The sequence below is a fragment of the Scyliorhinus canicula genome, chromosome 1 (genome assembly GCF_902713615.1).
Source record: "Scyliorhinus canicula chromosome 1, sScyCan1.1, whole genome shotgun sequence".
Taxonomy (NCBI): Eukaryota; Metazoa; Chordata; class Chondrichthyes; order Carcharhiniformes; family Scyliorhinidae; genus Scyliorhinus; species Scyliorhinus canicula.
Window position 1 is genome coordinate 232,167,052 of NC_052146.1, and position 21,274 is coordinate 232,188,325.

Below are 21,274 nucleotides of genomic sequence, written 5' to 3' on the forward strand. Positions count from 1 at the left end.
GGCACTCGCTCTCTCCTCGCCTCTCCGGCACTCACTCTCTTCCCCCCCCCTCCCCGGCACTCTCTCTCTCCCACCCTCCCCGGCACTCTCCCCCCCCTCCCTGGCACTCGCTCTCTCCCCCCTCCCCGCCACACTCCCCCCTCCCCGGCACTCGCTCTTTCCCCCCCCTCCCCGGCACTCGCTCTCTCCTCGCCTCTCCGGCACTCACTCTCTTCCCCCCCCTCCCCGGCACACTCCCCCCCCTCTCCAGAACTGCCCCCCCCCCTCCCCGGCACTGGCTCTCACTCCCCTCCCCCCGGGGTCCATAGCCTCCCGCTGGCCCCCGCCATTCTCTGAGGCGGGCGGCGGGATTGACGCCTCCCCGACTTTTTACCGGTCAGAGACTTCGGGAGACTGTGAATCTCTGACCCTGCCCGGGGGGGCGGGGGGGGGGGGGGGGGGGGCGGTTTGGAGAATCCTGCCCCAGAAGTGAGACTGGGCCCATACAGAAAACAGAATGATATTAACAGAAAGGTGCTGCAGATACGGTGCAGAGGAATATATCAGAAGTGAGGTTGAACTGATACAATGAACAGAACGGAAAAAAATCATTTGTGGCAAAAGGAATACAGATTCAGCATAACACAGATTTAACAACAACTTTCTTTGGATGCTTTTGACTTGCAAAGTAACTTTCCTTTTCCTCTTCCCATGTGTCCTGAGAATGTGGTTCTTGATCACCTTGAACTGCTTCAGTTTGTGTGGGAAAGCTGCTCCATAACAGTGTTAGGTTGACCATTTGCACCGGCAATGTTAAGGAAACCGGGAAATGTATTTACATCAGGTCTGTGTGTGACTTGTGTGTGTTCTCTTGTGAATGCTGCCCTTTATGGCTTTGGAGGTCACATGGAGGTGCTGTTGCAATAAGCTTAGTGGGTTTCTGCTGTGCACAAGTTCACAACAAACACTGCTGCCACAGTACAACAGTGAGGCAAGGGGTGAATGATGAATTGGGTGAACTGTTCAGTCCAGGATGAGATCGAATTCCTGAATATTGATGCAGCTGTACCTATTTTGTAGGTGTTGGACATCATTTCAAAATATCCAGCCTCTACCCTGCATTTTAGTAACACTATTGATCTGACTGGAGCAGTTAAACTTCTGTTTGATGGTAACTTTCAGTATATTGATGGGTGACTTGCTTATGGTGGTGGCATTGATGCTCATTTGTGTAGTTGAACCTTTTCTTGTGGATGAAGTCTGGCACTTTTTCAGCCTTAGTATTATTGGCCACTTGTCTGATCAGCTTGGACGTTGTCAACATCCTTCTGTGAACTGGCATTAACCAAGGTGTGGTGACTGAAGCTAAATACTGTGGAGTCATTCTAACCTCATGATGGAGGGATTCGACGAAGCAGTTAAAGATGGTTATTAATGAATCTGGCAACTATTAACACTGTGGTCTCTGAATTCATCTGGGTGTGAAACCTCTGCAAGAGGTTCACAAACTTACCTTTTTGTACATCAGGACCTTTTCAGAACTGTTGTGGCTTCCTGAGATCAGATTCTGACAAGCACTCTGTGGTGATATGAGTGGGAGCACTGCCATTGGTGCAGAGAATTGGTTCCCCATTGGCTCTGGCTGGTCATGTGCCTCTCGTCTGATTGGCTGGGACTAGTCATGTGACTGCTCACCAATTGGTCGAGAGGCAAGTAGACCCCACCTCCGAGGCGGGGTATAAGTACCCAGGTTTCTCGACGGTCGGCCTTTCTCTGTAGTCGACCACCGGGCTAACAACTAGCTGATTAAAGCCACAGTTTGGATCTTCATCGTGTCTCGCGTCCAATTGATGGTACATCACACTCTTATCCTGATCGCATTAGAAGTAGCACATTTGGTTAGTATGCATCCCTTCCATGGGCCTCAAGCAAGAAAGGAACAATTTTATGCTTATCCACCATCAGTCTGGAGCATAATCGAATTCCGAAAGATGTTGCAGAGATGGATTTCTCCCACAAAATCACAGGAAAATTTACGATGTAATTCTTCAGCTTAGTAGATATTAGTATACATGATTACAGCCACAATCCAATTTATTTTCGGTGTCTAGTGTTATGTGTGCTTTTCCCCCTTTGAGCATGACTGTACTACAATTTTTGCGATTTTCTCAATAAAAGAAAAAAGCAAGAAATAGGTATGGGTCAATGAAAGGATTGACAAGAGTTATTTTAACAACTCAGTCAAATGATGAGCAAAAGCAAACTTTGAATAGATGTTCCGCACATCAGGAATGGCTATTATACTGAGAACATTTCGGTAAACACAATGCAAAGGGGTTTCTGCTTTTACTGTGTAACTGCTGGTCACTTCTGATGGTGTTCATTTTAGCTTGAACTTCAGGTCCAGGCAGAGGGAAGTGAAAGGCAAATTTTTTGGTTGGATATTTCTTCAAAGGAGAGAAAATGGTTTTTCGGAGTGATTACAAGACAGTAATTTGGACCAAATGGGTTTGCATATTACAAATTAATCAGTACAGTAAAATTTATTTTAATACCTGATGTGAAACCTGATATTAGATTGCAGCTTCAAAAGCATCACTTGGGTACCTGTTAGTGTTTAGAAAATAGGGTTAATCCCATGAGATGTTGCTTCAGGTGTAGTGTCAGGATTTTGGGCTTGATCCCCAGGATATAAAGATTGAAAAGACTTTTTTCATACAATGGGAAGGCAGAAGAGGATTAGTGTAACTGTGGCTTTTTTAATTCATTAATTCTTGGGATGTCGCTATCACTTTAAGGCCAGCATTTATTACTCATCCCTAATTGCTTTTGAGTAGGAGATGGTGAGCTGCCTTCTTAAGCTGCTGTAGTCCATGTGGTATAGGTGCTCTCACAGCGACGCTCCGAAGGGAATTCCAAATGTTGACCCAGTGACTGTGAAGGAATGGCGATACAGTTCCAAGTCAGAATGGTGAGTGACTTGGAGGGAAACGTGCAAGTGGTGGTCTTCTGAATCATCTGCTGGCCTTTATTTTCTAGACAGTAGTGGTTGTGAGTTTAGCAGCAGCTGTCAATGAAGACCTCTTAATTTTTGATGCTAGCACAAAATAGGACCGTAGTATCATAAAGAAACCAAATGAAAAATATCTTGTCAATATGGGAGATTTCTGTGTTCACTATAATCAATGTTTAAATGCTACAACCGCTACACATTACTTCCGTCTCACAATTTCTAGATTACAAAGATGACTGCAGTTCAAAAGTACTTCATTGGCTGTAAAATGCTTTGGGCATCCAGTGAAAAAGGTGCTAAATGCAAGTGTATCTTTCTCCAGTGCCTCCTGTTGAGGCATGTTCTTTTTCCTGTTTCACAATTTTCAATCTTCTTTCTTCCTGCTCAGAATATTTCTCCAGCTACTTCCAGCACATATTGCAGCCGGAATGCACTTTCCATTTGAGAGGTGCAGGCTGGCTTGAAATAGTGCAGGCTAGCTTTAAGTGGTGCTAACCTTGCATGAACATGGACCCTCTGCTGAGGCATGCAACCATTCTATAGTGTGTCTAACGCTGAGTTGCAAGCTACCATTATTTACGATGTGGAGATGCCAGCGTTGGACTGGGGTGAGCACAGTAAGAAGTCTTACAACACCAGGTTAAAGTCCAACAGGTTTGTTTCAAACACTAGCTTTCAGAGCACTGCTCCTTCCTCAGGTGAATGGGGTCTCTCCATTCACCTGAGGAAGGAGCAGTGCTCCGAAAGCTAGTGTTTGAAACAAACCTGTTGGACTTTAACCTGGTGTTGTAAGACTTCTTACTGTGCTCACCATTATTTACAAAAGCAGACAGCATGACATTTGTGTGTTGCCTGCTATGGAACAAATGGGTAGAACTTAGAACTGCACAGCACAGTACAGGCCCTTCGGCCCACGATGTTGTGCCAAACTAGTCTGAAACTAAGACCAAATCAACCTACTCCCAATCATTCTAGTGCACACCATATGCCTATCCAATAACCGCTTGAAAGTTCCTAAAGTGTCCGACTCCACTACCATAGCTGGGAGTGCGTTCCACGCCCCAACCACTCTCTGAGTGAAGAACCTTCCTCTGACATCTCTCCTATATCTTTCACCATTAATTTTATAGTTATGCCTCCTTGTAAGAGCTACACCCCCCCCCCCCCCGAAGAAATAGTTGCTGAATGTCCACTCTATCTATCCCTATCATCATCTTATGCGCCTCAATTAAGTCACCTCTCATCCTCCTTCGCTCCAATGAGAAAAGCCCTAGCTCCCTCAAACTTTCCTCGTAAGACCTACCCTCCAATCCAGGCAGCATCCTGGTAAATCTCCTTTGCACCCTTTCCAATGCTTCCACATCCTTCCTCTCATGAGGTGACCAGAACTAGACACAAATCTCCAAATGTGGTATAACCAAGGTCTTGTACATTTGCAGCATAACTTCACAGCTCTTAAACTCAATCCCCCTGTTAATAAATGCTGACACACTATAGGCTTTCTTCACAGCTCTATTCACTTGGGTGGCAACTTTCAGAGATCTATGGACATGAACTCCGAGATCTCTCTACTCCTCCACATTCCTCAGAACCCTGCCGTTGACCCTGTAATCTGCATTCAAACTTGTCCTACCAAAATTAATCACCTCACACTTATCAGGGTTAAACTCCATCTGCTACTTTTCAGCCCAGCTCTGCATCCTATCAATGTCTCTTTGCAGCCTACAACAGCCATCCACATTATCCACTACTCCACCAATCTTGGTGTCATCAGCAAATTTACTAACCCAACCTTTAACTCCATCATCCAAGTCATTGATAAAAATCACAAATAGCAGAGGACCCAGCACTGATCCCTGTGGTACACCACTGGTGACTGGGCTCCAGGATGAAAATTTACCATATACCACCCTCTGCCTTCTATGTGATAGCCAGTTACTGACGCAATTGGCCAAATTTCCCTCTATGCCATGCCTCCTTAATAAGAACATAAGAACATAAGAACTAGGAGCAGGAGTAGGCCATCTGGCCCCTCGAGCCTGCTCCGCCATTCAATTAGATCATGGCTGATCTTTTGTGGACTCAGCTCCACTTTCCGGCCCGAACACCATAACCCTTAATCCCTTTATTCTTCAAAAAACTATCTATCTTTACCTTAAAAACATGTAATGAAGGAGCCTCAACTGCTTCACTGGGCAAGGAATTCCATAGATTCACAACCCTTTGGGTGAAGAAGTTCCTCCTAAACTCAGTCCTAAATCTACTTCCCCTTATTTTAAGGCTATGCCCCCTAGTTCTGCTGTCACCCGTCAGTGGAAACAACCTGCCCGCATCTATCCTATCTATTCCCTTCATAATTTTAAATGTTTCTATAAGATCCCCCCTCATCCTTCTAAATTCCAACGAGTACAGTCCCAGTCTACTCAACCTCTCCTCATAATCCAACCCCTTCAGCTCTGGGATTAACCTAGTGAATCTCCTCTGCACACCCTCCAGCGCCAGTACGTCCTTTCTCAAGTAAGGAGACCAAAACTGAACACAATACTCCAGGTGTGGCCGCACTAACACCTTATACAATTGCAACATAACCTCCCTAGTCTTAAACTCCATCCCTCTAGCAATGAAGGACAAAATTCCATTTGCCTTCTTAATCACCTGTTGCACTTGTAAACCAACCTTCTGTGACTCATGCACTAGCACACCCAAGTCTCTCTGAACAGTGGCATGCTTTAATATTTTATCGTTTAAATAATAATCCCGTTTGCTGTTATTCCTACCAAAATGGATAACCTCACATTTGTCAACATTGTATTCCATCTGCCGGACCCTAGCCCATTCACTTAACCTATCCAAATCCCTCTGCAGACTTCCAGTATCCTCTGCACTTTTCGCTTTACCACTCTTCTTAGTGTCATCTGCAAACTTGGACACATTGCCCTTGGTCCCCAACTCCAAATCATCAATGTAAATTGTGAACAATTGTGGGCCCAACACGGATCCCTGAGGGACACCACTAGCTACTGATTGCCAACCAGAGAAACACCCATTTATCCCAACTCTTTGCTTTCTATTAATTAACCAATCCTCTATCCATGCTACTACTTTACCCTTAATGCCATGCATCTTTATCTTATGCAGCAAACTTTTGTGTGGCACCTTGTCAAAGGCTTTCTGGAAATCCAGGTATACCACATCCATCGGCTCCCCGTTATCTACTGCACTGGTAATGTCCTCAAAAAATTCCACTAAATTAGTTAGGCATGACCTGCCTTTTACGAACCCATGCTGCGTCTGCCAAATGGGACAATTTCTATCCAGATGCCTCGCAATTTCTTCCTTGATGATAGATTCCAGCATCTTCCCTACAACCGAAGTTAAGCTCACTGGCCTATAATTTCCTGCTTTCTGCCTACCTCCTTTTTTAAACAGTGGAGTCACGTTTGCTAATTTCCAATCCACCGGGACCACCCCAGAGTCTAGTGAATTTCGGTAAATTATCACTAGTGCATCTGCAATTTCCCTAGCCATCTCTTTTAGCACTCTGGGATGCATTCCATCAGGGCCAGGAAACTTGTCTACCTTTAGCCCCATTAGCTTGCCCATCACTCCCTCCTTAGTGATAACAATCCTCTCAAGGTCCTCACACTTTCTGCATGAGCCGACCAAGGGGCACCCTATCAAATGCTTTACTAAAATCCATGTATTCAACATCAACTGCTCTACCTTTATCTCTTTACTTAGTTACCTCCTCAAAGAATACAATCAAACTTGTGAGGCAAGAATTACCCCTCACAAATCCGTGCTGACTATCCTGGATTAAACTGTATCTTTCCAAATGATCGTAAATCCTATCCCTCAGGACACTTTCCAATAGTTTACCTATGACCGATGTGAGACTAACTGGCCTATAATTCCCAGGGTTATACCTATTCCCTTTCTTGAACAAGGGGACAACATTTGCCTCTCTCCAGTCTTCTGGCACTATTCCTGTAGACAGTGAGGATATAAAGATCAAAGCCAAAGGCTTTGCAATCTCATCCCTCGCCTCCCAAAGAATCCTAGGATATATCCCATCAGGCCCAGGGGACTTATCTATCCTCAGGATTCTCAAAAGTTCTAACATATCTTCCTTCCAAATATCTACCTCCTCCAGCCTACCAGCCTGTATTGCACAATCCTCCTCAACAACATGGCCCGTCTCCTTTGTGAACACTGAAGAAAAGTATTCATTTAGGGCCTCGCCTATATCTTCAGACTCCATGCATATGTTCCCACTACTGTCCTTGACCACCCTAACTTCACCTTGGTCATTCTTTTCTTCCTCACATAAGTGTAAAAAGCCTTGGGGTTTTCTTTGATCCTACCCGCTAAGGACTTCTCATGCCCCTCCTAGCTCTCCTAAGCTCTTTCTTAAGCTCCTTCCTAGCTATCTTGTATCTCTCAAGTGCCCTAACTGAACCTTGTTTTCTCATCCTTACATAAGCCCCCTTCTTCCTCTTGACAAGACATTCAACCTCTTTTATAAACCATGGTTCCCTCACTCGGCCATTTCCTCCCTGCCTGACAGGGACATACATATCAAGGACACGCAGTGTTTGCTCCTTGAACAAGCTACACATCTCAATTGTGCCTATCCCTGACAGTTCCTGTTTCCATCTTATGCTCCCCAATTCTTGCCTAATCACATCGTAATTACTCTTCCCCCAGTTATAAACCTTGCCCTGCCGTATGTTCCTATCCCTCTCCATTGCTATAGTGAAAGTCATCAAATTATGGTCACTATCTCCAAAGTGCTCCCCTACAACCAAATCTAACACTTGGCCTGGTTCATTAACCAGTACCAAATCCAATGTGGCCCCGCCTCTTGTCGGTCTATCCACATATTGTGTGAGGAAACCCTCCTGCACACACTGGATAAAAACAGCCCCATCCAAACTATTCAAATTATAGTGGTTCCAATCAATATTTGGAAAGTTAAAGTCACCCATGACAACTAACCTGTGACTACCGCACCAATCCAAAATCTGCATTGCAATCTTTTCCTCCATATCTCTATTACTTTTTGGGGGCCTATAGAAAACTCCTAACAAAGTGGCCGCTCCTTTCCTATTTCTAATTTCAGCCCACAATACCTCAACAGAGAGATCCTCCTCAAATTGCCTTTCTGCAGCCATTATACTATCCTTGATTAACAATGCTACTCTTCCACCTCTTTTGCCACCTTCCCTAATCTTACTGAAACATCTAAAACCACAGAACCTCCAACAACGATTCCTGCCCCTGTTCTATCCCCGTCTCCGTAACGGCCACAACATTGTAGTCCCAGGTACTAATCCATGCTTCAAGCTCACCAACTTTATTCCTGATGTCCTCACATTGAAGTAGACACACTTCAAACCATCTTCATGCCTGCAGGTCCACTCTTGTGACCTTTGTACCTTCCTCAGTACTGCAACTTCTTGAATTCCAGCAACGCTATATCCTGGACTAAGAATCAGTTTCCCATTCTCCTGCCAAATTAGTTTAAACCCCCCAAAGAGCTGCAGCAAATTTCCCTCCCAGGATATTGGTGCCCCTCTGGTTCAGATGTAACTCATCCTGTTTGTACGGGTTCCACTTGATGTGATGGGTAAGCTGGGTCTGCGTAGACTGCGTTTGATGCAGTAGAGAGAGAGACAGGCTTCCAACACTTGGAGAAATGCAACCCGATTTTATTGAACAAGTAACTATAATACATGCTTAACTGTGGGTTGACACTATGCTGACTTGACTGGAGACCTGAGGCTAACCTGACCAGACTATCTGACTACCACATGGTGTTTGTTCTAGCTGCTGCTCACGAGCTCTGACTGTCTCAGAGGCTGCATCCCGAGAGAGCAGGAAAACTGGTGCCCTCTGGCTTTATAGTGGCCGTGTCCTGTCTGGTTATTGGCTGCTGTGTTCTGTGTGCTCACTGGTCATCCTGTGTGTCAATCACTGCCTGTCTGCACACCATCATATACCTGGATGTATATTATGACACCACCTTCCCCAGAATGTGCTTCAATTATCCAAGTAACTGAAACCCTCCCTCCTACACCATCCCTGTAGCCACGTGTTTAACTGCACTCTCTCCCTGTTCCTCACCTTGCTCGCACGTTAGACTGGCAGCAAACCAGAGATGACAACACGGTCTGTCCTGGCTCTCAGCTTCCACCCTAGCTCCCTGAATTCCTGTTTTACATTCCCGTCCCTTTTCCTACCTATGTCGTTGGTACCGATGTGTACCACAACTTGTGGCTGCTCCCCCACCCCCTTAAGGATGCTGAAAACACGATCAGAGACGTCACAGATCTTGGCACCCGGGAGGCAACACACCAACTGTGAGCCTCTATCGTTGCCACAGAACCGACTATGTGTCCCTCTAACTATAGAGTCTCCAATAACTAATGCTCTCCTGCTCTCCCCCCTTCCCTTCTGAGCCACAGAGGCAGACTCAGGGTACAGGGTTAATCATGCATCATGATCCCTGCGCATGTTTTGGGACCTTATCCAACTTTTCCTCCTTGAATGATTAAGGAGGATTTTGAGAAAATGTAACTGACGCTCATCAGCATCGATAGAATTTAATACATTGAAGGAGTGTTTCCAATGAGGTGAAAAGAAGGACGTGAGATGCCATCATTGCAAGATACTGGGTGGAAATTCTCAATGGTGACTTCTGGCTCCCTAACCTAGGTCCCTGTAATAACCCACACAAAGTTATTATGGACATCATGGTAGCACAAGTGGCTAGCACTGTTGCCTCACAGCGCCAGGGTCCAAGGTTTGATTCCCCATTGGCTCACTGTCTGTGCGGAGTCTGCATGTTCTACCGGTGTCTGCGTGGGTTTCTTCCGGGTGCTTCGGTTTCCTCCCACAGTCCAAAGACGTGCAGGTTAGGTGGATTGGCCATGCTAAATTGTCATTAGTGTCCAAAACGGTTAGGAAGGGTTATTGGGTTACGGAGATAGGATGCAAGTGAGGGCTTAAGTGGGTCGGTGCAGACTCGATGGGCTGAATGGCCTCCTTCTGCACTATATGTTCTATGTTCTATGAAGCCCACGAGAATACTCTGATATCCCTGTGGGACCAGTGGAGCATGAGCTCCCCAGTTAGTGTGCCGAGGCTCCAGCCAGACGAGCTTAGTATAAAATCTGGCCCAGTCAAGACCCAGCATGTTGGTTGTCCCAACGGGACTGTGCTACATAAATATATTCACTGCCGTGGGCAGACTTTTTGTGATTGCAAATAAATCAACGTCCATCTCATCGTTTAGCTTCCTGGGTCTTAATAGTACCTAATGTCCAAAAGTCCATTCCTTTGAAATACAAGCAGAGGGAGGGGGAATCGGAATCAGGTTTCTGTCTGAATATCTGATTTTTTTTACATGTCTTAATGTGTTTCGGTCACACTCACTTCACACACCTTCCACTGCACTGAAAATCAACCTCATCTAACCTCTAATGTTGATACAAGTTGCAAATACCAATTTTGTTAAAAATGATTTTTCTGCACAGGAAAAATACTTAGCTCTGCCATTTGCACATGAATAACTGAATGGTATAAGAATTCAATTTGAATCCTGCATTCTTCTGGAAAAATACATAGTAATGTGAATGTATAATGGCAGTCACTATTAATTAAAGTACAGATGGCAGAAAAGTGCTGTTCTTAAAGTTTGATGACTGAATCTCGCAGTTATTTCAAAAAGAGCACTCTGTTGAAGTTTTGAATATATAAATTTAAAAGAAAAGGGTTATCTACTACATTTTACATATACGTTCGCTGAAGTAATGTTGTCATTTTGGATTTCATCTGGACAGTACAGCAGTTCACAAATATGTCACCTGGTACTTCAGCTGTGAACCCCAAACAACTTGGGGAGGTATGGTAGCACAGTGGTTAGCATTGCTGCCTCACAGCACCAGAGACCCAGGTTCAATTCCGGCCTTGGGTGACTGTGTGGAGTTTGTACATTGTCTGCGTGGGCTTCCTCTGGGGACTCTGGTTTCCTCCCACAGTCCAAAGATGTGCAGGTTAGGTGAATTGACCACGCTAAATTACCCCTAATTGCCCAAAGGTGCACAGGTTAGGTGGATTGACAATGCTAAATTACCCCTAATTGCCCAAAGGTGCACAGGTTAGGTGGGATTATGGGCTTGCAGGGGTAGGGTGGGGATGTGGTTAGAGTGCTCTTTCAGAGGGTTGGTGCAGACTCAATGGGCTAGATGGCCTCCTTCTGTTGAGATTCTATGATTTCTAACTTGCTCAAGTCTTTCTGTGCTTTCCATGTTTTGAAAGATAATGCAAATTTGGCACAAGTTTTATCATTCGCTGTCACAAAACCACAAATCTAATGTCTTATGGTTGTTCAGATTCTCTGAAGAATCTGCAATTATGTAGTCCTTTCTCAATGTAGGAATCCCAAGTTAGCTTCTGGCTGCACTAAGTGTCACGTTAGTTTGTTTCATCATCTGATCAGAATGAATGGTCAGTACAAAAGACTAATTCGTTTGGAAATTATTGAAATGATTCAGGCTGCTTAAAGAGCTTTCAATAATAGCCTTTCTCTGACAGATAACACAAGCAAATTACACTTGGAAATCCAGCAAGCTATTATTGGTCTTTCAGAGAAATGCTGGAATAACAACACAGACCGCCAGATTCACCTGTTCATGCTGTTTCTCTGAGGATTCTGCCAGATTCCTGCGAAAGTTACAGGGTCCATCTGACAGGGCTGCAAGAGATTTTAATAATAGTGGCCTGGTCTCTCCATAGACATTGTATTGCCCATATGGTCCAAAACCTCAGCTGAAACTCTTCCGCTGAACTCACTAAGTGTGCAAGAAATCCTTCAAAGAGATTTCTCATTTCACTTCAGAAGAAAGGAAAATGAAGAAAGCAAAATAAATTTTCAAATGTTAGCTGCTTCCACCAGAGAGCATAGCATTGGCTCAAAGGTAAATTTTTAAGCTGTGTGGGAGCAGAAGGGAAGATAGAAACATTAATCTTCATATTCAGTTGCCAGATACTTAACAAAAATCTTTGGTAATTTATTATTAGGCAGGCTGACTTGGTGATGGTTATTCAGCATGCAATGTACATGATTGTACTGCATACTTTTAGTCCTGATTTCTTTTTTTTTCCTGAAAGAAAGACACACAAGTAACAGCAATGACGCTTAGTTATACAGTTATCATTGACGGATGGCCAGGGGTTTCTGCAGCCATCCGTGTGATTCTCATGGTGTGTTACCTGCCAAGCAGCAAAGTAAAGGACATCAATGAACGCAGAGTGAAAAAAAAAGTCCATCTAAGTGGTCCATCTTGTCAAGCACAAGTGCATGTTGGAAGATTGGAAACAGCTTAATTTGTGACTGGGAAAATAGTGCAAAAGGGAGAGCTGGGACATTGGCACTTGTTCTGGGACTCGAGGGAACTGTACAAGATGGCCTGACTCGAGCACAACAGAACAGAGACCACTTTTGCAGGGAGATTAGATTGTACCGTGTTTTAGGGTGAAAAGTGATTTGGCAGGGGGAGGGTACCGTGATCAAAAATTAAAGAGGAGGGGCACAAGCTTCTCAGAGGACTGAAAGAGACAAACAGTATGAGAACAAAGAATAGTTCCAAAATACAAGTGATCAGACAGGAGAGAAACTAAGATGAGTTTGGAGTGCCTGGGGCAGGATTTTGCAGAGTTTTGATGAGTTTGCAGAAGTAGGGAGGGCTTGATTTCCCGGATGACCCGATTCTCCCATCCTTCTGCCCGCTCCTCACTGAACTTCAGCTTTATGCAGGGTGGGGAAGTGGGCAGGTGAGGCTGAGGGCGACATATACTTACCCCAATTGAGGCTATTAAATGGGCAATAATTGGCCACTGAGGGCTGCTTTCTGCTTCGGCACAATTTTCAGGCTGGTCGGCGCAGTTCACAGGCACAGAGGAAGCCTGGCAGGTCACAGTGCCTGGGCATGGGGGGGAAGGAGAACCCATTCCTCAAGGGCCACTTTCCAAATTGGAACCCTACCCCCCCCTACCCCCCCCTCCCCTCCCCCCCCCCCCCCCCCCCCCCCCCCCGCCACGCTACCCTCCTCAAGGCCTGCCTCCCATGGGTGTCCCACACCAACCCTACTCCCTCGGACCTGACCGCCTCCACACCGTGAGACATCTTCCCCGGTCCTGGTGAACTCAGGGACTTAGAATCAGGGGACTATAGTGTGAAGTTCAGAACATAGGACTTCGAAGCAGGAGGAGATTGTTTGGCATGCTCTGCCATTCATTATGATCATGGCTGGTCTGGCTGTGGTATCAACTTAACTTTCCTATCTGGCCCCCAAAACTCTTGATTCCTTTGTCTGTCAAAAAATGGTCTAAATCTGCCTTGAATAATAACTGACACTCCACTACTTTCTGGGGAAGAGAACTGCACATTCCAACGACCCTACCTCCTCTGGAGAACTTACTTTCCTATCTACCTTGGTGTCATTGACAACTTTATCTACCAGACTTTTGGTCCCTTCATCCAAGTCATTAATGTGTATTGTGAATAGTTGAAACCCCACCACTGATCTCTGTGGCTTGCCAACCTGAAAAAAACCCATTTATCACTACTCTGTTTCCTGTTAGCTAATCAATCCTTTACCCATGCAAATATGCTGCACCCCCCACAGCATGTTCTCTTATCTTGTGTAGAAATGTTTGATTGGGCACTTTATCAAATGCCTTATGAACATCCAAGTACACCACATTAACGTTTATACTCCCCTTACACTTCCTGAAAATCTCCTAGTCCTGGACACTGCTTCTACTGGTGCTGAAAGGACTACAGAACGGCCATCCAACCAGATTAGACAGCTGCTCTCTGAGGAAAAACTCGCAGTTGAGTGAAGATCAGCAGTCCAGTCGCCAGCTAATTAATACATTGTGGTTGTGCTGCTGCCTTGATCAGCAGGAATACATTTCCCGCCATTTTGTTGGCATGACAGGAAAGACCACGGCCAGGAAAATCCTGTTCCTGTGTGAAAAGTGGAGTAACTAACCTCAGCGACTTCAGGCACAAATAACCATAAAGAACTATGATACAGTGACAATAACAAATACCTCGCTCAAAGAAGGGAAGGAATGAGCACTGAACATTCCTCGCTGCAGTACATTCAGGAAAGGTAGAGACAGAAACAAAAGGGGAACTGGGGATTGATGAAACTGATTAATGATACTGGGTCGCAATTTAATCCCCTCCCCATCGAGGTGAGTTTGGTGGTGGGGTTCAGTTAACCGGGCGGAAACATGATGAGTGGAAACCGGGCCACCTTCATGCATCTGCCACAATTAAGCGGGAAGCCTGAAGGCTCATTGATGGCCTACAGTTGCCCAGTGAAGAGTCTCACCCCACCGCCATGGGTAGGGACTTGTTTTGCTGGAAGCCCAAAATGTAAATGCGATTAGGTCTAGCTGGGGACTTCCAGAACAGGAAGGACCCTTCTTCAAAGACATTCGGTGCTTTATTGAGGGAGCTGACAGCTGGAAAGGTGGACCTTTCCAAGGAAGCCAAACAAGGAACCAAGGAAGTTAAACAATAAAATCAAATTAAAAGAACAGGCTTCCAAATTGTGAAAATTAATGGTTGGTCAGAAGATTGGACAGATTTTAGAAACCCGTACAGAACGTGTACAGAAATGAGGGGGTATTTAGAGAATGAGTGAAAGCGAGCTAGAAATGTAAAAACAGATAGGAAAGGTTTCCACAAGAATTTAAATATGAGTAAATAGAGTGAGTGTTGATCACTTAGAGGGTAAGACTCGGAAATTAATAATGAGAAAAAAAGGAAATGGTTGAAGCACTGAACAGATATTTTGAGTTACATTTCATGTGCCCCCGCCGCGCCTGTTTAGAGTGGAGTGGGAATGTAAAATAGGACAGGTACCCACCAGCTTCTCACCGACATCTAGCTTACCCCATAATATAGTGAGTGGACAGGCACTGAAAGAGGCAGCCCACATGCCGGGCGGAATTCTCCGCTCCCGCGCAGCATCGGGAAGGCCGTCGTGAACTCGGCCGAGTTTCACAACGGCCTCGGAGGCCGCTCCTCGCACCTTATTCACCCCCCCCCCCCCCCACCCCAGGGGGCTAGGAGCGGCGCTCCGTAAATCTCGGCTGCCGGGCCTTGACGCTTGCATCAAGGCGGTGCGCCGAAAATGACGCAACTGCGGCGCCTAGGTGATGTCACGACGGCTGACGGCTCCAACCCACGCATGCGCGGTTGCCGTCTTCCCCTCCGCTGCCCCGCAAGACGTGGTGGCTTGATCTTGCGGGGCGGCGGAGGGGAAAGAGTGCGTCTCTTGGAGACGCCGGCCCGACGATCGGTGGGCACCGATCGCGGGTCAGTCCCCTCCCGAGCACGGCTGTGGTGCTCAGTCCCCTCCCCGCCCCCCACAAGCTTCAAACAGAACTTTGGCGCCATGTTCACGACGGCAGGGACCAGGTGTGGTTCCCGCCGTCATGAACCGGTCGGGAACGTCAGGCTGCTTGGCCCATCCGGGACGGAGAATCGCCGGTCGCCATGAAAAACGGCGAGCGGCGATTCATCCGAGCAGCGGGTGGGAGAAGAATCGCGGGGGATGCCAGGGCGGCATGTCGTGAGTCACCCGGCCCTCCCGCGATTCTCCCACCCGGCGTGGGGAGCGGAGAATCGCGCCCACAATATTTAATAGGTAATCAATGGTCAATTAGGCTCTTTACCAAGCCAATTGAGCCTCATAATAGGCTGCCCATGTCATTTGATGTGCGCAGACTGGCGGAAGCAGATAGCCTATTTTTTCCTTTCTTTGATGTGTGAGAATAATTTCTTTGATGTGTGAGAAGGAAGAGGTGGCGGTGGGAGCTCCATTTTCAGGGACTGCCAATAGGGGGCAGGGGGGGATGGGAATAGCCCCCTGAAGTTGGAACATACCCTTTCATCCTACCTGCCTGGAGCCTTAAATATATCCCCCCATTCCTTCCCCCCCCCCCCACCCCCCCTCCCCATCATCCCATCATCACACACCCCTCCGCCCTTCCCAGCATGCTCAAACCTTGCCTGCCCAAGAAATAGGCTTACCTTTTCCGGGGATCCATTCCGGTTTCTTCCTCCACCTCTTGCAAGCTTGGCACTGCCTGCAGTGCATTATGGCTGCAGGGCAGGTCAGCTTGGAGTGGGCAGCTCAATGCCCACTTTGCTTCTGGGTGTGGATGGGCGACTCGAGCCATCCCCAAATACTCCGCCCTCCCTTTTATTCCCTTTTGTCCCCACTGTAAAAGACACTAAAAACATCTCTACAGTACTTGACAATCAAGAGTTAAGAGGAAGGAAGGAACTTAAATCAATTATAATTAAAGGGAATTGATTTGAACTAAAGCCTGGAACTGATGGCCTGTATCCTGGGGTTGTAAAAGAAGTGGCTGCAGAGATAATAAATGCATTGTTCATGAACTCCCAAACTAAATTCTGGAAAAGTCCCAGTGGACTAGAAAGCTGCAAATGTAACACCTCTGCTCAGGAAAGGAAGGAGACAGAAAGCAAAATGTTTAGACCATATAGTCTCACATCCGAGATAGGGAAAATGCAAAAATCCATTATTAAGGAAGTAAGAGCAGAACATTTGGAAAATCATAGTGCAGTCAGGCAGAGTCAACATGGTTTTGTGAAAGGAAAATCATGCTTGACTAATTTATTATAGAGTTTTTTGAAGAAGAAACAAACAAGAAGGATAAAGGGGAACCTGCAGATGTGAGGCAGAATTCTCCACTCCCCATGTGGCGTGGGAGAATCGTGGGAGGGTCTCCCGACATTTTTTACGCCCCCCCTGGCGCCCCCAGCGATTTTCTCCACCCCCCCCCAGCTCGTAAAAATCGGCGCTTGCTGTTTTTCACGGCGAATGGCGATTCTCCGAGCCCAACGGGGGGAGCGGCCGGCCCTTCACACCTGTTTCACCACGGCAGCAACCACACCTGGTTGCTGCATTCGTGAAACGGGCGGCAGATGCCCGTTTGGGGCATCTAGGGGCCCGATTTGGACGGGAGCACCGCGACTGTGCTCGGGAGGGGACAGGCCCGCGATCGGTGCCCACCGTTCGTCGGGCCAGCGTCCAAAACGGACGCACTCTTTTCCCTCCGCTGCCCAGCAAGATCAAGCCACCACGTTTTGCCGGGCGGCGGTGGAGAAAGACGGCACCGCGCATGCGCGGGTTCGTGCCGTCTGCGCGCTGATGTCATCCGCGCATGCGTGGGTTGGAACCGGCAACCCGCGCATGCACGGATGACATCAGAAAAGCGCCGTTTCCACGTCATTTCCAGCGCGACGAGGTAGCGGCCGGGAAAGACGGGGGCCCACTCCTAGCCCCCCGGGTGGGGGTGAATTAGGTGCAGGGAGCGGGCCCCGAGGCCGGTGTGAACCTTGGCCGATTTCACGATGGCCATCCCAATTTCTATCGGGAGCGGAGAATACCGCCCGTGGTACTTGGATTTACAAACATCATTTAATAAGACCCACATCAATGATTACTCGCAAAATGAGAGCTCATGGTGTAGGGGGTACTCATAGAAAGCATAGGAAAGTTACAGCACAGAAAGAGGCCATTCAGCCCATCATGTCTGCGATGGCCAAAAGGTAAATAAAAATCAAGCTACCCATTCTAATCCTATATTTCAGCACCTGGTCCATAGCCCTACAGTTTACAGCACTTTAATTGCAGATCCAGGTGCCCTTTAAATGAGGGTTTCAGCCTCAATGATCAAACCAGCAGCAAATTCCAAACACCCACCACCCTCAGGATGAAAAAGGATTTCCTTGGGCAGGATTCTCCGACCCCCCAACCAGGTCGGAGAATCGGCGGGGGGTGGCATGAATCCCGCCCCCGGCGGCTGCCAAATTCTCCGGCGCCGGAGATTTCGCGGAGGCGGGAATCGCGCCACACTGGTTGGCAGCCGCTCGCAGCGGCCCCCCCTGGCAATTCTCCAGCCCGTGATGGGCCGAAGTCACGGTCATTCTATACAGGTCCAGCCAGCGTAAATTGGACTAGGTCCCTTACTGACGGGACCTGGCGGCGCGGGCGGGCTCCGGGGTCCCTGGGGGGGGGGGGGGGGGCGGCGTGGGGCGATCTGCCCCCGGGGAATGTCCCCACGGTGGCCTGGCCCATGATCGGGGCCCACCGATCCACGAAGGGGCCTGTGCCGTGGGGGCACTCTATTCCTACGTGCCGGCCGTGTAAGCCTTCGCGAAGGCCGGCGCGAAGGTGAAACCCCCCCTGCGCATGTCCCTTCGGCCCCAGCTGGTGCGGCGCCAAAGGCCTTTCACGCCGGCCGGCGGGGCGTAAACCACTCCAGCACCGGCCTAGTCCCTGAAGCTGTGGAGGATTCCATACCTTTGGGATGGCCCGATGCCGGAGTAGTTCACGCCACTCAGTCCCGCCGGGGCCCCTCGCCCCGCTGGGTACGGGAGAAACCAGCCCATTATGTCCACTCTCATCCTTCTCCCACTTACATTCAATCTGTGCCTCCTGGTATTTGAGCTCCCTGTTGAAGGAAAGAGGGCATCCCTGCCTACTCTACCTAGGCCCCTCTTAACCTTGTACATCTCATTCTCCCGTGACTGCATGGGTTTCCTCCGGGTGCTCCGGTTTCCCAAGATGTGCAGGTTAGATGGATTGGCCACGCTAATTTGCCCTTAGTGTCCAAAAAGGTTAGGTGGGGTTACTGGGTTACAGTAATAGGGTGGAGGCGTGGGCTTGTTAGGGTGCTCTTTCCAAGGGTTGGTGCAGACTCGATGGGCGGAATGGCCTCCATCTGCATTGTATATTCTATGGTTCTAGGTCAGCCCTCAACCTCCTCAGTTCCAAGAAAAACATCTCCAGCCTCTGCAATATTTTCTCATCGTTGCAATTTTCAAGCTCAGTCAACATTCTTGTAAATCTTCTCTGCAATCTTTCCAGAGCAAATATGCCCCTCCCATAATGTTGTGACAAGAACTGGGCACAGAATTCCAGCTGTGATCCAACAAGCTTTTCATGCACCTGCATTATTATAAACTGCCTTTGCATAAAAATAAAGGAAAGCATTCCCTATGCTTTCTTCATCCCTTATCTGCCTGTCCTGCCATCTTCAGGGACCCATGAGCATACTAACACATTCGTATAGGTAGAGATTGGTGAGCTAACAGGAACAGCAGAGTAGGGATAAATGGGTCAATTTTTGGGTCGACAAGCTGTTACTCGTAAAGCGCAACAGGGATCAGTGCTAAGGCCACAACTATTTACAAGCTGTATCCATGAATTGGATGAAAGGACTGAATATATGATTGCTAAATTTGCTGATGACACAAAGATAGGTAGGAAAGTAAGCTGTCAAGAGGACTCAGATCCACAAAGGATGTGTATAATACAGAGGGATCTGTCCCAGTCCATGAACCAAAAAAAGCTAGTGTGCAGGTACAGCAAGTGATTAGGAAGGCAAATGAAATGTTGGTGTTTACTGCAAGGGGAATGGAAAATAGACATAGAGAAGTTTTACTACAGCTGTACAGCTGTTGGTTAGACAACATCTGGAGTACTGTGTTCAGTTTGGGTCTCCTTACTTAAAAATTATGTAAGTGTATTGCATACAGTTCAGAGAAGGTTCGCTCAACTGCAAAGAAGGAATTATGAGGGAAGTTTGAACAGGTTGGGCCTGTATCCATTGAGGTTTAGAAGAATGAGAGGTGATCTTATTGAAACATATACAATCCTGAGGAGGCTTGAGAGGGTGGATGCTGAGAGGACCTTTCCCCTTGTGAGGGTGTCTTAAACTAGGGGACATGTTTTAAAAATGAAGGTGTCCCATTTGAGATTGTGTCTTTTCTCTCAGTGGGTCGTTAGTCTGTGGGATTCTTTTCCCTGGAGACCAGTGAAGGATGAGTCATTGATGGTCAGTCAGTGAAGGTTGGTCATGAAGCACATCAACTCTATACTCCTAGAAGCCTAGATCCAGTGCAATTCGCATATGGCCGCAACCGGTCCATAGCAGACACCATCTCCCTAGTCCCACCCTCATCCCTGGAATATCTCAACAACAAGGACTCCTACATCAGACTCCTACTTGTTGACTACAGCTCCGCCATCAACACCATAATCCCAGCCAAGCTCATATCAAAGCTCCAAAACCTAGGACTTGGCTCCTCACTCTGCAACTGGATCCTCCACTTTCTGACCCACAGATCACAATCAGTAAGAATACACAACAACGCCCCCTCCAAGGTAGTCCTCAATACCAGGGCCTCGCAAGGCTGCGTAATTAGTCCCCTACTGTACTCCCTATACACACATGATTGGGTGGCAAAATTTGGTTCCAACTCCCATCTACAAGTTTGCTGACGACATGACCATAGTGGGTTGGATCTCGAACAACGTTGAGTCAGAATACAGGAGGGAGATAGAGAACCTAGTGGAGTGGTGCAATGATAACAATCTAACCCTCAATGCCAGCAAAACTAAAGAGCTGGTCATTGGCTTCAGGAAGCAAAGTACTGTACACACCCCTGTCTGCATCAACGGGACCGAGGTGGAGATGGTTGACAGCTTCAAATTCCTTGGTGTGCACATCACCAAAAATCTGTCCTGATCCACCCATGTCGACGTTACCAACGCCTATACTTCTTCGGGAAACTAGGAAATTCGGCATGTCCACATTAACTCTTACCAACTTTTACAGATGCACCATAGAAACATCCTATCTGGCTGCATCACAGCCTGGTATGGCAACTACTCGTCCCAAGACCGCAAGAAACTTCAGAGAGTTGTGAACACAGCTCAGTCCATCATATAAACCGACCTCCCATTCAGTAACTCTATTTACACCTCCCGCTACCTTAGGAAAGCAGACAGCATAATTAAAGACCCCTCCCACCAGGCTTACTCACTCTTCCAACTTCTTCCATTGGGCAGGAGATACAAAAGTTTGAGAACACGCACTAACCGATTCAAAAACAGCTTCTTCCCGGCCGCTACCAGACTCCTAAGCAGCTTTCTTGTGGACTGACCTGATTAATACTACACTCCTGTATTCTTCACCCGATGCCGGTGTCTATGTATTTACATTGTGTACCTTGTGTTGCCCTATTATGTATTTTCTTTTCTTTTCATGTACTAAATGATCTGTTTGAGCTGCTCCCAGAAAGATATTTTTCACTGTACCTCGGTATACGTGACAATAAACAAATCCAATCTAATCCAATTGAATACATTCATATAGAAT